This window comes from Rhinolophus ferrumequinum, chromosome 12 (assembly GCF_004115265.2).
Source record: "Rhinolophus ferrumequinum isolate MPI-CBG mRhiFer1 chromosome 12, mRhiFer1_v1.p, whole genome shotgun sequence".
Classification (NCBI taxonomy): domain Eukaryota; kingdom Metazoa; phylum Chordata; class Mammalia; order Chiroptera; family Rhinolophidae; genus Rhinolophus; species Rhinolophus ferrumequinum.
The window spans coordinates 63,521,780-63,541,463 of NC_046295.1; the positions used below are offsets into that span (position 1 = coordinate 63,521,780).

Below are 19,684 nucleotides of genomic sequence, written 5' to 3' on the forward strand. Positions count from 1 at the left end.
ATGAGCCTAAGTAATTGCTCTTCATATGGTTATAAGATTTAAAACAAATATCAAAAGTAATTCTTGAAAGTATAATTATAAAAATAATACTTTAATAATAATCTGGAATTAAAATTACTCTATCAATAAGAACATGAAAATAAGGGAAAAGACGTATGTAAATATCTGTTAATTTTATTATTACACAGCTAAGAATCAAAACATACTATCTAAATTGTAATGATAATTTTCAAAAATAAGTTGAAATAGGATGATTCGAAAACCACCAAACTGAGTAACTAATATACTAAAGTAGGATGACTACTTTTCATATTACTGGAGAAAACGAGTGAAAACAGGGGGGAAAGGTAAACAAGATAAACAATTTATAGAACGGCAATTTTGTGAAATGTATGCAGATTTGATTTCCTTTTCTTCTTTGGAAATGTAACTAATATTTATTGCAAGAAATTTATAGAAAAACAAATATGTGATCAGGCAAAACTCAATAGATATTTTTTTAAAGTTTATTATTCTAAAATCCAAATCACTGGAATTAGAACTTTCTCTGTCATAAATTACAGAAATCTGCCTTCCTGAAAAACAAAGATGTAAATAAAATAGGATTAACCCAAAAACAAATTGTCCTCCAAGCTAAAAAGTCCATATTCATGCCCTTTGCACATCCACCAATTACATCTAGGAATGATGGGGTGGAGGGAGGAGGCGTCGCTGGCTACTCTACAGAACAGATGTTCCAAATCTCAGAAATTTACCTCACCCTATCATGTGATCTCAAACAAAGTCATAACAAATCGGCCAAGCCTAAACTCTAAGGAGGCACATATGGTGTTCATCTTCACTGCGCACTTCATTTATTCATTCGCACATTCACAAACATTTTTGGAATGCCAGGTGTGGGCATGGCACTGCACCACACTATGCCTTCAGGGATGCCAAAACAATACACCTGAGTGCCTGCTGTGGGGCCACTCACATCCCATCCAATGTCTTTTTTAATCTCTTGAAAGACAATTACATTTTCACTAGCCAAGTGGAAAAGGGAACACATGGCACAAGCTCACAAACCAGTAATTAAACCTATGTGATTTAGCAAGTACTCGCATAAGAATGTAAATATGTACTCTACTGTCATTTTAAAAGAGATTTTAATCTGTGCTGGATACAGGATCAGTCATAAGACATAAATCAAGCCGACATGGTTTCCCACTTCTGTTAACGTACAACAATGGAGGATTTCTTCCTGATTCTGATGCTCACCAGCTAACCTGGTCTTCAGTAAGTCTCATAAATGCTCTGAGTGTCAACTTTCTCGTTTGTAAAGTAAGGTATAAATCACCTCTAAGGCCTCTTCAATTCTAGTTCTTAAATCTAAAATAATCAGAGAACATCCACACATTTCTTCCCCCCAAAAAAATATTTACAAAAGAGAGAGCATGGAATCAAATGCCATTAAGTCTCAATTAACAAAAAAAAAATAGTTCCCACACTTTTTATAGCTTCAAATTAGAAATAATAAAAACATGGAGTAATCAGCCACTAGACCTAGAAAATAGGCCACAAAACAATGCTGATATTAACTAAAAATATTTTAAAGTTGGAATCTTTAAAATAGTAAAGAATATGAAACTACTAGATCTTTAAGGTTTATTTTAAAAAGTACATAAAATGCTACTTCTTAAAAGTGAAAATGTGTATGAACATGATGTACACATATGTAAAGAGAAACTATGGAAAATAAATGATAAATCAATGAAAATACTTTGTATCTTTTACAGCCCCTTGTAACATAAAGTGGGCAACATCATACTTGTCAAATTTCCAAAGACACAGCATTTTGAGTTGGTCCTGAGAGAAAGGAATGGAAAAATTTACTAAAAACACAAAGACATGCTGGAGAAATGTAAGTAGTCTTTTAGATGCACTGCTGAGCCAAAAGGGAACTACAAACCAACATGATAAGCTGCCCTGGCAACAGAGTGTCAGATTATGGAGACAGGCCATTAAATACTGTTGGGAAAAGAAGATGAGCCCTTGACCTTGACTGAGGAATTGAGTTAGAACTGAGACCTAATCACTAGCTAGGAGTCTCATATCAGTAAAAGAATAAACCAGGGGGGAAAAAAGAAAAAGAAAAGAATCTATTCAGTTGCAATGGGAAAAACAAGGGAGTTGGTCTGTTTTAGTTCAGGCTCTAGGTTGAGAAATATTAGGTTGGTGCAAAACTAATTGCGGTTTTTTTTCAATTATTTTTAACCTTTTAAACTGCAATTACTTTTGCACCAACCTCAGAAATCATGATTCCAAACCTATTAAGTCACACAGGTTGGGATTTGAACTTAAGACTGTCAAGTCTGAGAACCCACAAAAGGAGAAGTTAACAGAAACTGGAGTCCTGAGCTTGTGATATCCCCATCCTCCTCCCATTCCATGTACCTGGCACTAGTAAGCATCAAGCCTCTCCAAAGGGCCACATCTCAGTGCAGCCACTCAGGACTTTCTCAGATCAGGCCCACTAAAGATGCATCAATCATCCCAAAGAATAATACACAACAGGGATAGCACATGTGAGAAACTGCAGAACAGTCTGCAGCAGGATTGGGCCCCAGAATATCAGACTTAAGACAAAACTAAACGGATTGAGTTTTTGTATTCCCCCTTTTCTACTTCAACTGGTTCAAGAGTCACACTATTTCTATTCTTTAATGCTTATTCTTAATATTTTAATGTGCATACAACTTTTAGTCTAAAGGTCATCCTTTTCCCTTGATAAGCTTTCATTCCGATGCCTCTGCTCCCATCTTACATGTTACTGTTATTGAGCATTTACTTCCATTTGTTTTGAAATGTAAGTATGTGATATTACTGTTTTGTTTTATATTTTCAAAGTTTATTTATTTGGTTATCGTTGTATGAAGCCAGGACAGCCATGTTATAAGAACAAACAAGGAAAGTAAGAGTAAAATAAACTATCAGCCAGAGTTTGCTCATCAAAATGGCGGCATGAGGTGAGCCTCTGTAAAGCTCCCCTGGAATTTACAACTAATCGAACAACAATAACTCCACAAAGGACTTCCTGCACAGCAGACAGGCAAGACGATGAGGCCCACTACTGAATTCACCTAAAGGTGGGCAAGTCACGCGAGAGGGGGAGGAGGAAAGGGAGAAGTGTGGACACGGAGATGCATGGGCGCAGGACGCAGACCTAGCTCAGTGCTCCGAGCTCGCTGCATCCCAGAACTACCGCACCTGAGGGAGAGGGAAGAACTCGGACTGCTAGGGCTCCGCTTATGGCCCACAGGGCTGAGGGGCAGCATATAACATGGCTGAACCCAACGCTCAGGGCAGAGACCTCGGAGCAAAGACTGAGGAAAGAAGGCTGAAAACGGTGGTTTAAGCCCTCACTGCCGAGCAGAGAACAGAAGCCTTATGCACTGAGACTAGCCGCCCCCTCCCTACCCTCCCAGAGCTCGCCCCGCCCCCACCTGCCCAGTGCTAGAAGCAGAACAGTAGCAGTGTCAGATCAAAAGAACAGAATATTTGCTGTTCCGAGAACTGTTCTGAGAATCTGCAGACACAAATTCGCAGCCCAACTAGTTCTGGCAAAGGGGAGGGAGCTGTGGAAGCAGAACCAGCTGTGATGGTGGTCGCAGCCATTGCTCTGGGCCACCTCTCACAACGCACCCCGCCCCTGGCCCCACCTATCTGGGAGGATCCCTGCAGGAGTAAACAGAACTGCTGAAACATACGGGCTCTGAATCTGGTGCAGGAAGAGCTTTGGAACTTCAAAAGCTCTCCGCATACCCACACGGACATTGCGCCCTGTGACCCAGGCGAACTATTAACAGAGGAAAAGCCCATCTCCCAGGGAATCCCCCCATTGTGTGAGAAGCTGGAATAGTGCAGAGAAAACATAGCACTACCATGTGAGAGAGAAAAACACGCTGCAGTCGGAGAGAAAATAAAACATTCTACCAACAAGTACTGGAAAACAAAAGAAAGACCTCTTCCTATCAACCTGTTGCAGAAGCCACTCTTGTAGATGTCTAGGAAGAGAAATAATAAATCAGTAATTGCCATGAATAACCAAGGCAACAAGACAGCTGAGAAAGAAAGTGAAAAGTCTCCAGAAAAGGAACTTAAAGATAGGGAAATATGTGACTTAAATGACAGAGAATTCAAGATTGCAGTTCTGAAAAAACTCAACGAGATGCAAGAAAACACAGAAAGGCAGTTTAATGAACTCAGAATCACAATCAAAAAACAACATGAGCATTTTACGAAAGAGATTGAAATTTTAAAAAAGAACCAAATAGAATTTCTGGAGATTAAGAACTCAGTAGAAGAAATTAAGAATGAAATAACCAGCTTAAGGAGTTGACCAGATGGAGGAAAGAATCAGTGACATCGAAGACAGAAACCTGGAAATTACACAGATGGAAGAAAGAGACTTGAGACTTAAAAGAAATGAAAGAACTCTACAAGAACTTTCTGACTCCATCAGAAAGAGCAATATAAGAATAATGGGCACACTAGAAGGAGAAGAAAGAGAGAAGGGAACAGAGAATATATTCAAACAAATTGTTGATGAGAACTTCACAAACTTGTGGACAGAACTGGATCCTCGAATCCAAGAGGCAAATAGAACACCTAATTAACTCAATCCCAACAGGCCTTCTCCAAGGCACACTGTATTGAAGCAGTCTAAAATCAACGACAAAGAAAGAATCCTCAAGGCAGCCAGGGAAAAGAAGACGGTAACCTACAAAGGAAAGCCCATTAGATTATCATCAGATTTTTCAGCAGAAACTCTACAAGCCAGGAGGAAGTGGAACCAAATATTCAAACTATTGAAAGAGAGAAATTATGAGCCAAGAATAATATATCCACCAAAGAAATCCTTTAGATATGAAGGAGGAATAAAGAAAGACCTTTCCAGACATACAGAAGCTGAGGGAATTTTCTAATATATGACCTGCACTACAAGAAATACGAAAGGAGGCTATTCAACCATCATCAACAGAGACAATTTGTGGCAATCAAAACATAAAAAGGGGGAGAGTAAAGGTCTAAACCAGAATATGGGAATGGAGAAAGTAAGCGTGCTGAAGAAAATGGAATACTCTAAATATCAAACTTTCTTTTACATAAACTTAAGGGTAACCACTCAAAAAAAATCCAGAACTGAAATATATACAGTCATAAAAGAAGAAACAGAGGGAAACATCATAGAATACCACCACACAGAAATAATAGACAACAACAAAAAGGCAAAGAAACAATGGAGACACAGCTTTACCAGAAAACTAAAGATAGAATGACAGGAAATCCTCACATATCAATAATCACCCTAAATGTAACTGGACTGAACTCACCAATAAAAAGGCACAGAGTAGCAGATTGGATCAAAAAACTAAACCCAACCATATGCTGTCTCCAAGAGACACATCTCAGCTACAAGGACAAGCATAGACTCAAAGTGAAAGGGTGGAAATTGACACTCCAAGCAAATTGTACCCAGAGAAAATCAGGTGTAGCCATAATGATATCAGATGAAACAGACTTCAGGGTGAAAAAGATAACAAGAGACAAAGATGGACATTTCATAATGGTAAAGGGGACTATACAACAAGAAGACATAACAGTCATCAATATTTATGCCCCCATTCAGGGAGCACCGAAATATACCAAGCAACTACTAACAGAACTAAAGGGAGAAATTGACCAAAACACAATTATACAAGGGGATGACAGCTATGGATAGATCATCCAAACAGAAAATAAATAACGAAATAGCAGCCCTAAATGACACATTAGATAAAATGGACATAATTGACATAATTGACATATATAGAGCACTTCATCCTAAAACATCAGACTACATGTTCTTTTCTAGTGTACATGGAACATTCTCAAGGATAGACCATATATTGGGACATAAAATCAGCCTCAGCAAATTTAAGAAAATTGAAATCATACTAAGCATATTCTCTGATCAAAAGGCTTTGAAACTGGATATCAACTGCAAAAAGAAAGCAGGAAAAAAACACAAATACATGAAGATTAAACAACATACTTTTAAAGAATGACTGGGTCAAAGAAGAAATTAGAGGAGAGATCGAAAGATACATAGAAACAGATGACAATGAAAATACATCCTACCAGAATTTTTGGGATGCAGCGAAAGCAGTTTTAAGAGGGAAATTTATATCATTACAGGCCTATCTCAAGAAACAAGAAAAATCCCAAATAAATAACCTCATGTTACACCTTAAAGAACTAGAAAAAGAAGTGAAACCCAAGGTCAGCAGAAGAAAGGAAATAACAAAAATCAGAGCAGAACTAAATGAAATAGAGAACAAAAAGACAATAGAAAAAATTAATGTGACAATGAGCTGGTTCTTTGAAAAGATTAACAAAATTGACAAACCCTTGGCTAGACTCACTAAGATAAAAAGAGAGAAGACACTAATTAACAAAATCAGAAATGAAAAAGGGAAAGTTATCATGGACACCACAGAAATACAAAGGATTATCCAAGAATACTATGAAGGACTATATGCCACCAAATTCAATAACCTAGAAGAAATGGACAAGTTCTTAGAAACATATAGCCTTCCAAGGCTGAACCATGAAGAACTGGAAAATCTAAACAGACCAATCACCAGTAACGAACTTGAATCAGTAGTCCAAAACTTTCCCAAAAGCAAAAGTCCGGGACCAGATGGCTTCACTAGTGAATTCTACCAAACCTTCAAAGAGGATCTAATACCAATCCTGCTGAAACTCTTCCAAAAAATTGACGAAGAGACAGTACTCCCTACCTCATTTTATGAGGTCAACAGTATCCTGATACCAAAACCTGGTAAGGACAACACAAAAAAAGAAAACTACAGACCAGTATCTCTGATGAATACAGATGCAAAAATCCTAAACAAAATTCTAGCAAATCGAATACAACAATGCATTAAAAAGATTATTCATCACGACCAAGTGGGGTTCATCCCTGGGGCACAAGGATGGTTCAATATCCGCAAATCCATCAATGTGATACATCACATAAACAAAATAAAGGACAAAAATCATATGATTATATCAATTGATGCAGAAAAAGCATTTGACAAGATACAACATCCATTTATGATTAAAACACTTAATAAAATAGGTATAGAAGGAAAATACCTTAACATAATAAAGGCCATATATGACAAGCCCTCAGCTAATCTCATAATTAATGGTGAAAAACTGAAGCCCTTTGCTCTACGTTCAGGAAGACGACAGGGCTGTCCCCTATCACCTCTGCTTTTCAACACAGTGTTGGAAGTCCTTGCCAGAGCAATCAGGCAAGAGAAAGAAATAAAAGGCATCCAAATTGGGAATGAAGAAGTTAAATTATCACTCTTTGCAGATGACATGATGCTATATGTAGAAAACCCTAAAGACTCCACCGAAAAGCTATTAGAAACAATCAAAGAATACAGTAAAGTTGCTGGCTACAAAATCAATGTACAAAAGTCCATTGCATTCCTATGTACTAACAATGAAATCTCAGAAAAAGAAATACAAAAAACAATTCCTTTTGCAATTGCAGCAAAACGAATAAAATACCTAGGAATAAACTTAACCAAGGATGTGAAGGACCTATATGCTGAAAACTCTAAGACATTTTTGAAAGAAATTGAAGAAGAAACAAAGAAATGGAAAGACATTCCGTGCTCATGGATTGGAAGAATCAACATAGTTAAAATGGCCATATTACCCAAAGCAATATATAGATTTAATGCAATCCCCATCAAAATCCCAATGGCATTTTTTAAAGAAATAGAACAAAAAAATCATCAGATTTGTTTGGAACCACAAAAGACCCCAAATAGCCAAAGCAATCTTAAGAAAAAAGAACAATACTGGAAGTATCACGCTCCCTGACTTTAGCTTGTACTACAGGGCTACAATAATCAAAACAGCATGATATTGGCAGAAAAACAGACACATAGACCAATGGAATAGAACTGAGAACCCAGAAATAAAACCACATAAATATGGACAGATAATTTTTGACAAAGAAGCTAAAAACACACAATGGAGGAAAGACAGCCTCTTCAATAAACGGTACTGGGAGAATTGGATAGCCACGTGCAAAAGAATGAAACTGGACCGCTATCTGTCACCATGTACCAAAATTAATTCAAAATCGATCAAAGACTTAAGCATAAGACCTGACACAATAAACTGCATAGAAGAAAACATAGGTACTAAACTTATGGACCTTGGGTTCAAAGAGCATTTTATGAATTTGACTCCAAAGGCAAGGAAGTAAAAGCTAAAATAAACGAATGGGACTATATGAAACTTAAAAGCTTCTGCACAACAAAAGAAACCATCGACAAAATCAAGAGGCAACCAACTGAATGGGAGAAGATTTTTGCAAACAGTACCTCCGATAAGGGGCTAATATCCAAAATATACAAGGAACTCATGCAACTCAACAACAAAAAAACAAACAACCTAATTGAAAAATGGGCAGAGGACCTGAAGAGACATTTCTCCAAAGAGGACATACAAATGGCAAATAGACATATGAAAAAATGCTCAACATCACTAATCATCAAAGAAATGCAAATAAAAACCACAATGAGATATCACCTTACCCCAGTAAGAATGGCTATCATCAACAAGACAAATAGTAACAAGTGTTGGAGAGGCTGTGGAGAAAAAGGAACCCTCATACACTGTTGGTGGGAATGCAGACTGGTGCAACCGTTATGGAAGGCAGTGTGGAGGTTCCTCAAAAAATTACGAATAGAATTACCGTATGACCCAGCAATCCCTCTTCTGGGGATCTACCCAAAAAGTCTGAAAACATTTATACATAAAGACACGTGTGCTCCAATGTTCATTGCAGCTTTGTTTTGCGGTGGTCAAGACATGGAAACAACCAAAATGTTCTTCGATAGATGAATGGATAAAGAAGTTGTGGTATATATACACAGTGGAATACTATTCGGCGATAAGAAAAGATGATATAGGAACATTTGTGACAACATGGATGGATCTTGAGAGTATGATGCTAAGCGAAATAAGTCAGACAGAAAAAGCAGAGAACCATATGAGACAAACAAATGAGAAACAAAAAGTCATAGACACGGACAATAGTTTATTGGTTACCAGATGTTAAGGGGGGTAGGGGGAGAGATGAGGGTGAGGGGGATCAAATATATGGTGATGGAAGGAGAACTGATTCTGGGTGGTGAACACACAATGGGATTTATAGATGATGTAATACAGAATTGTACACCTGAAATTTATGTAATTTTACGAACAATTGTCACCCCAATAATTTTTAATAAATAAATAAATAAATAAATAAACTATCAGCCAATATTATTTAAGAATATAAATGAAAAGTTCCTAAATAAAATATATTTCATACTTATATTGTACAATTATATATTTTACATATCACATATAATTATATGTTATATAAATAGCATATATAAATATGATATATATCATAATGACTAAATAGTGTTTATTGCAGAATAGAAAAATGAATGCAAACATTTAAAAATCTGGTGATGTAATTCACCACATGAACAAAGTCAAGGAAAGAGAAAAGATTAGTGATCATCTCAATAGACATGGAAATGCATTTGGTAAATTTTAATATCTTTTCATGATAATTTGGCAATCTAGGATTAGAAGGGGACTTCCTTAGCTTGATAAAAGGTGTATAACAATTGTCATGGTCAATGGGCCATGACACTTTAAAACACAGTACTCCCCTTCAAAACACAAAACAAAGTTGACTCCATCACAATGGCTTTTAGCACGTACTGGTGATCATAGCCAAAACAATAAGAAAAACTAAACAAAAGAAAAGGACCAGAAAAGAAAATCTGTTTTTCACAAATGATATTAGGTTGGTGCACAAGTAATTGCAGTTTTTGCAATTACTTTTAACCTTTTAAACAGTCCTTTTGCATCGACCTAATATACTCACTTACATATAAGGCAAGATCATTTGCAAAACAACTGTATTAAGATAGTTTAGCAAATTTGCTGGATTAAATATCAAGCCACGTGAATCAACTGTGTTCTTACAGAAACACCAGAAAAAAATATTTTTAAATTATTTCAAGAACAACACATTTACAACAACAAAACCTCTAATATTATCTAGGAATGAGTCTAAATATTCAAAAACTTACAAGAAAACCTAAGTAAATGAAGAAGAGAGAAAATATTTCATGGGCAGAGAAAGATGTTAAGGTGTCAATTTTCCCAAAGTATATAAATTCAATGCAACAAAATGACAATCCCAAGAGTTTTTCATGAATCTTGACAGGCTCCCTGAACATTGATATGGAAGCACAAAAGAACCAGAGTGTCCAAGATAACTTGTTGACAAAGATCTAGATGTCCTATGGAAAAGCACATGTTATTTTAAAGTGATAGCAGTAAAGACATTGTTATGTTATCATGAAATACACGAATAGAGAGCCAGAAACACACACTTGTAACTTGAGATGAGACATGGCTTTACCCCTCAATGGTGAAAATAGCATTAACTGTTCATCTACCTGAAAAAAATAAAATACACGGAATATCTATGCCACATCATACACAGAAATCAATTTCAGGTGATATAAAGACATGTAAAGAGGAAATAAAGAATCATGAATACGGGGATTTTTCTAAACAAGACCAAACACTGACAAACTTTGACAAATTAAAAAGTCATACCTCTGTGCTACAAAAGGCTTTGTAATCAGTGAAAAGAAAAGCTGAAGACCAGTGGAGAGTTTGGCAATGCACATTCAAAAAGGCTTAGTTTACAGTGAAATGTAGACTTTCTACACATCAAAAAGGAAAAGCCAAACAATCCAATGGTAAAATAGGCAAAGACGGGGACAGGAAATTCACAGAAGAGGAAAGAATGGCCAATAATCACAGAAAAAGATAATTATCCTTACCAGGAATCAGAGAAAGTTAAATACAAAATGCCATAAGATCCAATTCATTTCTCCATCAAACAAACATTAACAAGTCTGGAAATATCCAGAGTTGGTGAAGAGTAAAATTTAGTACAACTGCTTTGAAAAACAGGTTAGCGAAAAGCACTAAAGTTGGACATGTTCATATACATGATGGAAAGATTCTAACCCTAGAAAACCTCAGCCGTGTGCCGAAGGAGACATGTATCACAATTTTCATTGCCACTCTTTTATAATACCAAAATATTAGAAGCAGCATAAATATTCATCAATTGGAGAATGAATAAATTGTAATATAACCAGGAAGGCATGCTATAAAGCAATTAAAATAAACAAAGTAAAGTTTTACGTATGCTGATGACTACAGCAATTTGCACAAACATACATGCAGTTACTCATATGCAGTGTTTACAAGTGTAAACATTATGTAGCAATGTTAAAAACTTGCAGAAACACAATATATATTATTTTTAGTTTTCCCACATATGTGTAGATCCACAAACACATGTGGGGTGATGATAAATATCCATGCATGGTCTGAGCTAAGAGGGAGGTTAATAAAATTGTGAAGTACAAGGGGCTCCAACTTTATAATTATTCATTGTTTTACTTATTAAAGCCCCAAAGATTTTGAAGCAATTACTTCAAAATGTTAAAATTTTACAAAGCTAGGTAAAATTTACATACTACTATTAAAAATAAACATACTACTGTTTTATAGTACTCTCTATGCATTTCTGTATGCTTGACATATTTTTTTTTAAATGCCCAATTTAATCTGAATCACCGCAAATGAGTTCTATTGCCAATAAAAGAGGAAGGGGAAGGAAGGAGAAGCAGCGAGCGCTATTGTTAGACTTCACCAGGCCCAAAGAATGACCAGTGGATAAAAACTAACATATATGGTGATGCTTCACTTAAAATTTCCATTTCTTGAGAGACAACAAAAGTTATGGGAGATAATATTACAGATTTAGTGTCGAAAGCTTAGGCCTTAGAATAAGTGAGACCTAGGTTCAAATTCCACTCATGTAGTTTACTGACTATGACTTCAATAAACCAAATACCGTCCCTAAAATGTAGCCTCTTGAACTCACAGATCGAAACAATGTAATTAAATAAGTCATCCTATAAAGAAAATTAAAAATTATTTTCCATTAGCCCATTTTTTCCATAGGTGAATAGCAGAATATGTTTCTTTATTATCTTGATCCAATTTATTTCTTTTTACAATGATCTGTGTGCGAAGTTGGTCTTTGGGCTCTCTATTTCTTCCAATGAGTTATCTATCTCGACGCAAATGTCACATTGCTATATTTATGATGACTTTATAATAAATTATGATATCCGCAAGAGCAGTTTTCCCATCAGTTCTTCAAGATTTTTGACCTTTTGCATTTTGATATAAATGTTATCAGCTTGCAAAATTTCCATTTTTTGGGGGGGTAACTTTCATTGTGATTGCAATCAATCTATAGATGCATTTGCAGAGAACAGACATAAAATCGATAATCTTATAATCCATCAACACGGTATCTATTTAAATCTACTTTAATGCTTACTAATAACATTTTATAAGTAATCTCAAAAAGTTCTTACACCTATTTTATTATTTGAGTTATTCTAAAGTACTTGATACTTTTCATGCACTTGTATATAGCATTTTGGGGTAATTTTCTCATCTTACAATTGTTATTGAAATATAATTGACATATAACAGTGTATTAGTTGTAGGTGCTCAATTTTTTAAAGACTAGGATTGTATACCCATTTAAGTTTTTGTGTATGCTACTATCTATACTTATTGTACTCTTTCATTCTTACAAATAGCTTGTGTATGCTTTCTTTTTCCATAATTAGCTTACAGGAAAGCAAAAACCACGTACAACCAAAAAAGAGGCAGCATTTATTATTTTAAATATTTAAAACAATTTATTTTTAATAATTTTAAGGGGAAAAAAATCATGCAAAAAAATTGTCGTAAGAATAAATGTATATTCCTGATACAGCACTTGAGTTAAACATCATGGTGTAACTAAGACTACAATCCTCACAGGTTCCCTCTCATTTGCCATGGCGTCCTAGTATCTCTAGGAGTTGAATTCCCACCTGCAGGTTCGGTGTTGCCCTTCTTTTCCAAGCTAATCTTTAGCAAGACAGTGGGATGATCAGCAGCTCAGTCTCCCTATGAACACATCTCACAGACGGGGACCTAAGCCTGACCCGTGACTGCTGAGTCCTGAGTTCCCACTGGTCATCCGCACACCATACAGCATGTCAGAGGTAAGCCCTGAGCATAGGCCACAGGGCTGGGATTCTTCCTGGGTCCTCCCCTCCATTGTTTTGGCCAGGTTACTTCAGTAACCTCATCAACCACAATTAAGTTAATGCCAAACAGAGTTCTAGATATGCAAAGCCCTAGAGTTGGCCCTACGTAAATCCAAATGAATGTCTCTTCCTTCCAGGAAGGACCTTCCAGGCCTGAACTAAGGCTCCAAACCTCCCTACACTGGCAGGTGGAGATTCATTGAAGTGCAAATATTTTGAAATCAGGCAGCTGCCTAATTCACCAACAACCATACCCTAATCCTTCTGCCTTCAGGACTGGAGTTCTTGCTCCCAAAAGTTGTCTGAATCTTAGAAAGTTGTTTTATTGCCAACCTAGCCTTTCATGAACGAATCTCCTCCATGGCCCTTTCCTAAGCATTCGTCTGATGCTAAAGAGCAGGTATCAACCACGACCACTTCTCTCCCAGCCTGAGCCTGCCTAGGGTAATCACTTATGGAATGGGATAACTGCAGGGCAGTTCTTTAAGTGATGCTATGCAATTACCAAATGGCAGTATGATCACAAAGCAAATGAAGGTTGATTTTTTTAAAATGACAGTCTTATTGCAGCAAGGTACAGTTCTTGAAAGACATAAATCCCCTAGACCCTGTGATTACGATCTCCTCAGCTGGTACAAACAGCAGGGTGTTGTCCCACCTTGGTGTTTATTCATGGAAAAGCTGCAACAGACGTTCAAAGAAAAATAGCTGGGAAGCTAGGAGTGGGGAAAGGAAAACAGGCAAATAGCACCAGAATAGGCCGTAAGAAGGAGAAAGCCACATCTCTTTGAGGGATAAACAGGTAGCTCCATTAATCATTAAAGACTAAACCCATTAGGAAGGATGAATTAGAATGAAACAGAAAGGTGAAAGGTCTCACTTGTGGTTTACGCAAGGTATCAGGGTAAAATTTTGTCTTATGAATAGACAACTCAAAATGTGCCCTCAGATTCCAAAATATGATATCCTCTCAAACTTTATCTGAATTTATAAACACAGAAAACGGCATAGATGAATTTAAATTGCAATATGAGAACACATTTAACTTCTAATGGAAACATGGTTCAAGATGGAGTAAGTCAGAAATCTCAATGTTTATGTCCATATGCATTTATTCCTGGCAATACACTGGGGCTTTCTGTACAGTGTTTATCTAACTTGCTTTCCTTTGATGGATCTTCTGGCATACTACATAAGCACATCATATACAGACCATATGTAGAGGTAACCACTCTTTCCCTGTAAAGAACTCCCAGAATAATTACAGGGGAAAAGGAAGGAACAACATATGTGAGGCATTTATTAAGGGACTGCTGATACTATAGAAAAGCACTTAAAAGATATTTTGCATTTAAACTTGTGAGCACAGTATTATTTGACTTTAGAGATTAAAAAAATAAAACTGAAAGAGATACCTATATTAAAAGATCCCTTAGCTAAGGGACTTGACCCTAGCTTTGAACCAAAACTCACCTGGACCTACGCTCATGCATTCTCTTGCCTCGATTTCATTTTAGAAGAAGCCAGACTACACTATGTCTTCATTGTGTGGCTGGATACATACTTCATATTGCAATTAATTGTTCACCCTCTAGTCTAAAAGAAAGCACTATCAAAACATCCATGATCCCTTACTTTAGAGACTGATAATTTAACAATTGCAACCATTCCCTTACTTTAGAGGCTCCAATGTATGTCTTTGTTTTATTCTTCAGTGGTGAAATATTCTGGTTAATATTTCAATCTATTTCCTCACTTAGAGAATAAAGGGGGGAAATTAAACCTTAAAAAGTCTTGAATAGTTTTAAGCAGAAGAGTAAATTGATCTAATTAATGTTTTTAAAATATAACACTTAACATACCAACTACATTTTTTAGAAAAACAATTGGGGAAATCTGAATATGAGTGAGCACAGAATCATTAAGAGAGTTTTTAATTTTGTTAAGTGTAATAATGGTACTGTAATGGTTATGTAAATGAATTCTTTTTTAGAGATGCACATTGATATTTAAAGGTTGAGATCAGATGACATAATGTTGACGATTTGCTTTAAAATATTTCATCTCCCCAAATGGGAGAAAACAAATTTAGTATGGCACAATGTTAATAATTATTGACTCTAGATGATGGCTATATTCTGACTCATTATATTATTCTTTTTATTTAGTGAATAAAACTGCCATAATACAAATCTTTTAAAAAAAAGTATTTCAATCAAAAAAACACACAACCATTTAATATGGAATTCAATTCTTTTACTCCACAAGTATCCACTTTCTAATATCAAAAATAAAACTTCTAAAACATAGATTTTGGAAATATGATGGAATTTGTTAGGATAACCTATTGGTAATGATGTTCAAAAACACCTGTTGTTCAAAAACAACAGACAGTAAGTAGAGACCATCTTATGCTATCTCAGAACACTGAATAAGAGCTAAAGGAACAAAGCTGTTGTTTAAGATATTGAAAATCTACCTAAATTCATGTCTGTAATGAAAGCTACAGGAAATCTTGTAGGAACTTGGAGAAATCAACTATATTTTGTTTCCTTGGATTAAAACCAAGACAGCCACTTAGCAAATGACAGACAGAATGAAATACCTTGTAAAATACTGATGGAAAAGAATACTTCCTTACTGGAATCACAGGTGTGAGATCTGACTACCTTTGAAGTTTTCAAACAACTATTCTGGTCTCTAATACCAGTCCTGGATCAGCCAATCCACTCATTCACGTATTGAACTATTGACCCTTACATTCAAAAGGAAAATAAAACTTTTAATACTTACTCCATCCATAGTAACTAGATGAACCCACAATTAAAGTAATGCTAAACAGAGTTCTAGAAACAGAAAATAGTCATTAAGAGGGGCAAGGTTTTTGCTTTCCTATCCCACCTCCATCCCCCACCAGGTGCACAGGGTATGAACACATTAACTGAATGATGAGCGGGGTCCTGTCTGCAGCTTCCTTTGGGTCAGGAAGTTCTCTATCAGTGTCTGGACTAGCAGAACTATAAATCAGCTACAAATACAGAGTCTTCCTGCTGCTGCTTGCTAGTCCAGTTTCACCTCAGTTTTCATCCTGCTTGGTAAACACAAGGTGCTCTCTCAGCATGAGAAAACAAAAATCCATCTTACAGTCTAGGCAGGAGTAAAGCAGGGAATACAAACTTGTCCCACTTCAAAGCACAAGGCATATCTTTCACTAACTAAACAGCAATCCCAGCAGGAGTGACAATGAAAGCTTTCTTCCCTACTATTGTTTGAAACAATCACAGGCTATTTGTTCGTATTAATTAGTTTATATCTAGTATTAGGCAGCCTTGATTAGAAAAACACTCTTTGTTACCAAATGAATAGAGTAACAAACAAAACCAAAAGCTTTAAAAAAAAAAATGTTGTTTTTGCCTAGAAAAGGATTTCTGCCTTAGAAAAGGATTGTCAGGCCTTTCACACTTGAATGTGGGCTTATCTCTACACCAGTCCCTGAATTCACTCTAAAAGAATGCACGTTGATGTGCCAGACAATACCAGGCTAAGCTGATTGAGTGAACTGCTTATTATGCCTTGCCTAAGGAGGTGCTGCATTTAAAGTACTTTTACCTTTTTTGAACCTGGGAAAAACTTGAATAGAAGAGAGACACATCATACAGGTTGGGGGCAAGGACAGGTCAGTCTTGGAGTGAAAGTTGACTGCACAAATTTCATGTGAAGACTTGACACAAAATCAGGAGGCCCATCACCAACCAGAGGATCCTGGGAACCGAGGGACTCCAGAAGAGTCAGCTCCCTCTCCCTGTGATCTAATATCCCAGTTTATAGTTGACTCCTTCCAAGTGAGCTTGAGTTCCCCCAACTATGAGAGGCTACTACTGTTCCCAACATGTGTTAAGAAAAATGGGGCTCACTGCACTGGTTGAGATTATTTAATGAACTTGTTCAACAAAATTGTCAAGAGGCAGGGTGTGTGCCCATGTCTAAGACTTGAAAGCTACACGGGTTTCTTCAAGATGATTGTTAAATTCCTGAAGGTGGCTTGCAAGCCCCTGCAAAACCTTCTCCAGCCCTGTAACCTAACCCATCTGCCTCCTCTACAACCAGAGGTATGCTGATAAATATTCAACAATAGGCTCTTAGGAGTGAGGGACTGAGCTTGCCAATTTCCATGATGTAAATACTCCACCCTGGCTGATTTCAAGCTCCAAGCACGAAGTCAATGGGCTCACTAAATTCCTGAAAATTTAACTACCGGTATCAGATCTGGAGGGCCGGCACAGCTGGCTCTAACGTATCACCTGTCACAACCTCACGCCCCACTAGACTGCAACTCGCCTGAATGGTCATCCAAACGCTGTGCTCTCACCTGGGGACATTTGACATTCAAACGTGCTACTCACTCTTCCTGATCAGAATAACTCATATTCAGAAGCTCCCAGCCTGGTGGTCTTCCTTCAAGACGTCTACCCTGATCCTCCAAGGTTTTCCTGGGTGTTCCATTCTACTCCTAGAGCACCCACACTTCCTGTATCACAGCATCTGTGACACAGCATTGAAAATTTTTATCTCCTTCTCTGTATATTTCCCCACTACATTTCTAAACTCTGGCAGGGCAAAAGCCTTGTTTAGCTGATTTATTCTTGTATCCTCAGGCCCACCACAGTGCTTGCTGAACAATAATACCAACTTAGATGTATTGAGCAATATGTGCCAGACACTGTTCTAAGTTTTACACGTATTATCTAATTTCATCCTTTAAAAAACCCTGTGAAGTTGGCTTTTTGATTATTATGCTCATTTTGCAGACAAGGAAATAGAGGCACTGAGAGGGGGTAAACGTTTCTCCCCCATCCCCCACCCCAATGTGCTCAGTTAGAAAATGCTGGAGCCAGGATTTAAACCCAGACAGTGTGATTGGAGAGCCTTGTACATCCTTCTAGATCAGAGTTTCTTGCCGCCCCACCCACTGGTGACTCTCAAGGAGAATGTTTTAATTAAATTTAAGTTCTACCCTAATGAGAGAAATTAAATACTAAAGAATAAGATTTCTTCATTTAGGGTGAAGCTTTGCAGGGATTTTCCATCTCCCAAGATCCCTTTGACAATGTATGTTCTAGACCTTTCACTATGCATTTATGTTAGCATATCATATGTTTATCCCTTAGAACATACGGTCTTGTTTTACAGTTTTAATGATATCTTCCAATAAGTATTATTCTGCATCTTGCTTTCCTTTCCCTCCATCGGATCTTGGGGAGATATAGCTGTGTTGAGATATATATTTATCATTTTTTAATTGCTTCAGGTATTTAAATCCCATCAACATGCCTGAATGTATTAAGTCCTTCTACTATTGTATATTCAGAAAGTTTTGTGTTTCTTGGCTTTCGACTAAGGCTTCAATAAATATCTTTATGCACGTCTCCTTGGGCTCATGTGTGAGAGTTTTTCTAACATAGATACCAAGATGAGAGCAGGGTATGTGCAAAGGCATATAATTTTAATAGGTACTGTCAAATTACCCTGCAGAGTGACTGTACCAATTTATTTCCCCACAGAACATTTACAAGAGTACACATTTCCCCAAGTGTTTATATTAAATATGACCTCTTTCTACCTTGGGTGGTGTTAAGCATTTTAATTAAATGAGTCATTTAAAAATATTTATATTACTCACCCGCTGATAGTCACTTGTGTAAGACGGAAGGTGTGCAGATAAGAAGATGCTGTTGGAAATGCTGATGAATGATGGCAGCAAGACTGGGACGTGAAATGCCTTGTCCAGAAAACCTGTTCTAGCGCCTAATGTCACAGAAGGCTAAGAATAGTCACTGCAGGAGAACAGCTGCAGGGACTTTGACATGGAGACCTCAGGCAGCAGACACTAAGTCCTTTTACCCATAAACCAAGTCTCTCAGGCACCAAAAACACTATTGAGGGGAATGGAAATCAAATACCCAAAGTAAGTGAAGTACTGCAAAGACCATGGCCCGTTTACCAGAAAGAGAAACACACATCATGGCAGTGACACTAAACATCCTGACAAAGAATACTACAAGCTTTAAAATGTTAAAGAACAGCAAGAACTTTATCCCTATGATCAAATGCCAAGGTCTTTTAGAAGGGAAAAAAAGCATTTATAGTAAGTAAAGGAAAAATGTCCCTTTTTTCCCTCTCCTTCTTCCTTTCCCTACCTCACACACATACATACAGCCCCTACTTGAAATACATACACAATTTAGTAGCTTGCAAAATAATACAGAAAAATAAAAGTGTGGAACAACATTTTGTGTCATCAAGATTCATATTTCAGCCAATATGGCTCTCAAAGGTGTATTTTCTTCTTTTAACCTTGGCCT

General features: G+C 36.8%; 1 protein-coding gene across 8 annotated transcripts in view; it reads right to left on the reverse strand.

Moving 5' to 3' along the window:
- Nucleotides 1-19,684, reverse strand: part of LPAR1 (lysophosphatidic acid receptor 1) — a 140,122-nt gene that overhangs the window by 61,650 nt on the left and 58,788 nt on the right. The window lies entirely within an intron of this gene.